Source organism: Microtus pennsylvanicus, chromosome 12, assembly GCF_037038515.1.
Source record: "Microtus pennsylvanicus isolate mMicPen1 chromosome 12, mMicPen1.hap1, whole genome shotgun sequence".
In the NCBI taxonomy this organism is placed as follows: Eukaryota; Metazoa; Chordata; class Mammalia; order Rodentia; family Cricetidae; genus Microtus; species Microtus pennsylvanicus.
This window is the reverse complement of record NC_134590.1, coordinates 11,224,413-11,230,658: the sequence shown is the minus strand read 5'-3', so window position 1 is coordinate 11,230,658 and position 6,246 is coordinate 11,224,413. Positions and strand designations below refer to the sequence as shown.

Genomic DNA, 6,246 nt, shown 5'->3' with positions numbered 1-6,246 from the left:
TCTCAGTTTGTCTTACAAAAATCAGGACAACAGCAAATTTTGTGGTGAAGGGAATGAAATAAAAGCAGAGTTTCTTTAAAAAAGGTAACAAGCTAGACCAGGGATGACATGTTCCTGCAGAGCTGGCTGTGCGGGGACATGCACTGTGAGCCAGGTGTGCGGGGACATGGAGGGGCATGTGCTGTGGGAGTCAGGTGTGCGGGGACATGGGGGGGATGTGCTGTGGGAGTCAGGTGTGCGGGGACATGGGGGGGATGTGCTGTGGGAGTCAGGTGTGTGGGGACATGGGGGGGATGTGCTGTGGGAGTCAGGTGTGTGGGGACATGGGGGGGATGTGCTGTGGGAGTCAGGTGTGTGGGGACATGGGGGGGATGTGCTGTGGGAGTCAGGTGTGTGGGGACATGGGGGGGATGTGCTGTGGGAGTCAGGTGTGTGGGGACGTGTGGTGACATGCAGGGGGGCGTGCCGTGCGAGGAAGGTGTGCGGGGATGTGCTCCCGACGTTTGTGTAAATCAGACTCCCTCCAGGCTGTGACATGATGTCTGAAGTCTGACGCAGATGACACTAAAAGAGGGAGGAGCTAATTTCATTCCATCTCGCAGTGCCCAGTCCATGCTGGGTGACTGGTGGCTTTTGGAGCGTTGTAAGACAGAGCATCACGATGGCAGGACATGGTGAAAGATAGCTTCATGGCAGTCATTAAGCAGAAAGAAGACACGAAAAGTTGCCAGGATGCAGTGCCCTTCAAAGACACACCCACAACCACCTACTTCCTCTAACCCAGCCCCTTCCACTGTCCTGCCTTTTCCCAACAATCTGTTTTGGATTTTGGAGCCATCAGGGAAGAACTCTCAACATCCAACTACTTCCTAAAAGCAGCACTTCTGAACACTACCTGTGCTAGAAACCAAACCTTTAACACACACACACACACACAGAGAGAGAGAAGAGAGAGAGAGAGAGAGAGAGAGAGAGAGAGAGAGAGAGAGAGAGAGAGAGAGAACACATCTGATTCAAACTCAGCCACGCTCAACACTCCACACGCTGACCATTCTTTTTTTTTTTGGGGTTTTTTTTTTTTTTTTTTTTTTTTGGTTTTTCTAGACAGGGTTTCTCTGTGGCTTTGGAGCCTGTCCTGGAACTAGTTCTATAGACCAGGCTGGTCTCGAACTCACAAGAGATCCACCTGCCTCTGCCTCCCAAGTGCTGGGATTAAAGGCATGAGCCACCATCGCCCGGCTTCGCTGACCATTCTTGATGCAAGTGCATGACAGTTCTGCTGCCAGTCTGGCTGTGAAATCCATGCTGTAGCCATGACCATCACCATCTAGGACAGAACAGAAATGCCAGGAAGTAATGTCCCAGAGGCAACTTTCAGCCAATGAGAGATGGGAAGCCATGGACGATGCTGAGTCTTCTGGCTCCCTCCACCTTCCAGTGAGTCTGAGCCCAGGTCTCACAGTGGAAGACTGTTCATACCATACCTGTGTCAGCCTCCTTCTCTTTCTCAGTCCTGCTTGCATTTGCTGGGAATCCTTCCTTGCCTGGTGCCTCTCTCAGCCCGTTTTGAAGCATGCTCATCCTAAAACAGGAAGGATTGTGTCAGCAATCACCATAAATTAGAAAGTGTAGCCTTCTAAGCTCACTAGGTAGAGGAGGTAAAGGAAGAGATGGAGGCTTCTAAGGAAAGAAGAATTTTAGAAAGAGGAATTCTGTGCTGATGTTCTAGGAAGTCACCAAGAGATGGAGAAGAAGATGGAGAGGCAGGAGCTGTGGTGCAGCTGAGGGCAGACAGCGCTGAGGAGGAAATGGGCCGCATGTTCAGTTCTGCCTCCCTCTGAAAGGAGAGGACGCTTGCAAACTTGTGAGAGGAATATAAACGAGAGACGAGGATAATAGGGTAGCAAAAGAAAAGGAGAGAGTCTAGGGGTAGAGCTCGGGGTTAGAGTACCTGCCTAGCATGCAGAGGGTTCTAGATTCAAAGCCTAACATCATTTATAAATAAATATCTCTATAAAAATTAAAAGAAAAGGAAGAGAAAGACCCATTTAATTATGAACTGACACTATGAACTGTCTTAGGATTTCTATTGCTGTGTGAAGAGATGCCATGACCACGGCAAATCTTATAAGGAAAACATTTAACAGAGGGGCTTCCAGTTTCAGGGTTTATTTCATTATCATCTCAGTGGGACATAGAGGCATGCAGGCTGGGAGAAGGGACATGGTGCTGGAGGGGAGCTTTAAATTCTACATCTTTGATCCAAGCTAATACAGAAAACAAGACAGGAAGCAATAACAGCAAGCAGAATTAGTGAAGAAAGCAAGAAAGATGTTGTGAAGCAGGAGAGAGACCAAGCAAGGTGGATGTGGGCTTTCTTTCTGGCATCACAGAAATGTCAGGTGTGGTAGCTTGAATGGCAATGGCCCCCATTGGCTCACACAGAGTGACATTATTAGGAGGTGTGGCTTTATTGGAGTCGGTTGGAGGAAGTGAGCCACTATGGGGTGGGCTTTGAGTTTTCCTATGCTCCATCTACTCCCAGTGTCACAATTGACCTCCTGTTAACTTCTGATCAAGATGTAGCCAGCACCACCCTCCTTGTCATGGTGACAATGGACTGAGCCTCTGAAACTGTAAGTAAGCCACCCTAATTTAATGTTTCCCTTATAAGAGTTGCCTTGGTCATGGTGTCTTTGCACAGCAATAGAAACCCTTACTAAGACCGTAGGCCATGGCTGTAAATGGGCTGTAAATTACAGCATAAAAACCAAGCCTGAGTGAGGGACACTGGCTAAGGCAGATCAAAAAACAAAGCCGAGATTCCAGAGTCTGAGAGCTTCATGTGGATTCTGTGGTCCATGAAGATGATGGGCCGGGCAAAGATGAAGGCGAGTGAGCCAGTGCTGCTAATTCATCTGGCAAAGGAAAATCCCAGGCAGGCTATATTTATCTTGTAGCAGGGAAACTGATACCTGCTTTTATAGCCGTGGGTGCAGTGAGGGTTGAGAATAAAAAGCAGCGTGGAAGGATTTGAAGAACCACAGCCTGGTTAACAACAACAACAAGGACTCTGCAAAGCTGGTGCTAAGGAAGTAAGAATGGCTGATAAAGAGGTGAAGGGCTATGTGCCAGGAAAGTGAAGCCAAGCATTGTGTACGCGGACAAAAAGATGCCCTGTGGGCAACTCCCAGATTGAACAGAGGGCATCTATTGTGGGCTGAGGGTAGAAAACTATTCTCCTTTGAAAGATTGTCTCCAGGGAAGGAAGTTCTGCTGTGGCATCCTGCCCACACAAGGCTGCCTAGGAAGTCACAGTCCCAAGGTTTTCTCGTTGTGATTAGTAATCAGACTCTCAGAGACCACAGAAGACACAGCCCTGGAGACCTGGCTACTGTTTAAGCCAACTGAAGACCTTGGCATTGCCCATGTGATGCTGTATTGATAGAAGGATGGAAAGTAAGAATTTTACTGTCATGGAAACAAAGGGGGAGATGGGTTTCATCTAGAAAACAAAGGAGGATGAGAGAGGGAACCGGGAGTGAAAAAGACTAATATTTATTATATGAGTGTATGAAGCTGGCAAAGAATAAAATAGATACATAAATGATGGAGGAAGGTCATTGGTTAATTATAATAAAGAAACTGTTTGGCCCTCATAGGTTAAAACATAGGTGGGAGGAGTAAACAGAACAGAATGCTGGGAGGAAAAGGAAGTGAGCTCAGAGGCCATGCTCCCCTCTCCTGGGCAGATGCGATGAAGTAAGCAGCCAGGTCAGACATGCTGAATCTTTCCCGGTAAGACTGATGCTACACAGATTATTAGAGATGGGTTGATTGGGATATGAGAATTAGCCTGTAAGGGCTAGAGTTAATGGGCCAAGCAGTGTTTAAAAGAATACAGTTTGTGTGTTGTTATTTCTGGTGTAAAGCTAGCCGTGCGGGAGCTGGGCGGGACGAAAAGCAAACCAGCAGCTCCCACTACACATAAATTTTATGGCATAGTTTCTGTCATCAATTTTAAAATATGCAAGGGGCTAGAAAGATGGCCCAGTGATGTTGTAGAGGACCTGGGTTGGGTCGCCTACACATAGTGGCTCACAGCTATCTATACCAGCTCTAGGAAATCTGACTCCCTCTTCTGGATTTTGCAGGCATGAGGCATGCATGTGGTGTGCATACATACACGCAGGCAAAACACACATACATACATACAATTTTAAAAAAAATAAGGCAAAAGGAAGGAAGAAGAGGAAGAGTACGAGGAGAAAGAATTATTGTTATTACTACTACTATTATTATTATTATTACACGGCCATAGAGGTTTCTTGCCAGATTTCAAAGGAACGTCCGGGAGACCAGGCAGCCTGTAGCTGTGTGAGAATCCCCGTGGAGATCTGCTGAGTGGTGCATGGAACTGTGAGAGAGAAGCTGTGGATGCCACAGATTCTAAGAAACCAGAGATGGCAGCAATAATAAATATCTGCGGAACATAACTTCCGGCAGTGAGCAGAGCCAGCCCAGGAGACTGCCGCCCGCAAGGGGCACTGCCCAAGCCCTGTGTGCTCATGCCATGCCACAACACGCGCTCTGAATGCTGGACATGAGACCATAGGCTTTAATGTTCGTCCTGCTGGCGTTTTGATCTCATTTTTTCTTACCCCTCCTCTCTATGCCCTCTTCTGTCCTTTTAGAGTGGAGATGTTTGTTCTAAACCATTTGAATTCTGGACATATATAACTTCTTTTTGAAAAATGCTTTAATTTTGGTCATTTACAAATTTTTATTTTTTTATTTTTATTTTGGCTAAAAGACAAAACAATGGGCTTCATCATGGCGTTTTCAAACATGTGTGTCATTATATTTGAGCCTACTCATTCCCCTCTCCCATTGCCCTATTGTGCATCCCTTTCCCTCTCCAGTCCAGGGATGACACCACCCATAGTGATTTGGGCCCTCCCCCGTCAATCATCAATCAAGAAAATTCACCACAGGCCAATCCACTGGGAGCATTTTCTCAATTGAGTTTCTTCAAATGATTCTAGCTTGTGTCATAGTCAGGACAACAACTAAGCTTTCTCGCACCCTTCCACCATGGTACACTACCTCAAAATAGCCCAGTAGTGATGGAGCCTTCCCAGAGCCTCTCAACCGAGCATAACTAAACTTCCGCCACTTAGGGTGTTTCTGTAAGTTACAAAAAGCTATATAGACTGATATCCAAAATGCACAAATTGTCAAAATCTCAACAGCAACAAACCAAGTAACCAGCTTTACATAGAACAATGCATTTAACTAGATACCCTTCAAAATAAAAAGTAAAAGTGGCCACCAGGTACGTGACAAAATGTTCATCAGAGAACTGCAAATCAAAAGCACGTGGAGATAGCACCTCACCTCTGCAAGAATGGCTGTAATAAAAAAGACTAAAGATAACAGATTTGGAGAGGATCTGAAGAAAAGAGAGTGCTGTGCACACAGCAAGTGGGAACACAACCCTCAGTGGGGTAAATATCTAAGGGAAATGAAGCCATCACCCTGAAGAGATATCTGCATGCTGGTGTTTGTCTCTGGGCTAGTGGCAACAGCAAAAGCCAGAAATAACCTAAGTGTTCATCAACTGGCGACAAAAACCATGTGGTACTCAGACATAATGGACTATGAGTCTGCCATAAAATAGATGAAATTCTGTTATTTGCGACAACACAGAGGAAACTAAAGATGATATCAAGTGAGACAAGCCAGGACGGCAATTGCCACAAGACATTCGGGTGTGTACAGTCTCCTGCAGCTGAGAGTAGAAGGCAGTTGTCTGGGGAGACCCAGGTGCTGGGGGAGGGCTGCTCAGTGGGTGAATCGCAGTTAGATGCAAGCATGAATTTCTGTTGTGGATGGTGAGATGGCTCAGTAGATAAAGGCAGCCGCCAGAGTTCCTGGACCCACCTGGTGGAGGGAGAAAGCCAACGCCCACAAGCATTGCTCTTCCACACACACACCCACACAGATATACATACATGCACAACAAATTATAACTTTTTAAGTTCTGTGATGTTTGTGAACAATGGGACACTACAGATCACAACAATGTTCTCTATGTGACAAAAAGCAAGAAGGAAGGACTTTGATTTTGCCATGAAGAAATGATCTGTGTCTCGGGGGTTGAATATGTTTAACCTGATTTAAATAGCATACAATGTATTGGTGTATTAAAACATCATGTGACACCTAATTCAAGCATACAATTTA

At 46.0% G+C, this 6,246-nt stretch overlaps 1 long non-coding RNA gene across 1 annotated transcript; it reads right to left on the bottom strand.

Annotated features, from left to right (window-relative positions):
* Nucleotides 1-358: 358 nt before the first annotated feature.
* Nucleotides 359-1,830, bottom strand: LOC142832762 (uncharacterized). The gene is made up of 4 exons (XR_012907268.1): nt 1,738-1,830; nt 1,485-1,582; nt 1,250-1,327; nt 359-685 (listed from the first exon to the last, which is right to left on the bottom strand). It is a non-coding gene; the product is annotated as an uncharacterized LOC142832762 (long non-coding RNA).
* Between the last annotated feature and the right edge of the window lie 4,416 nt (nt 1,831-6,246).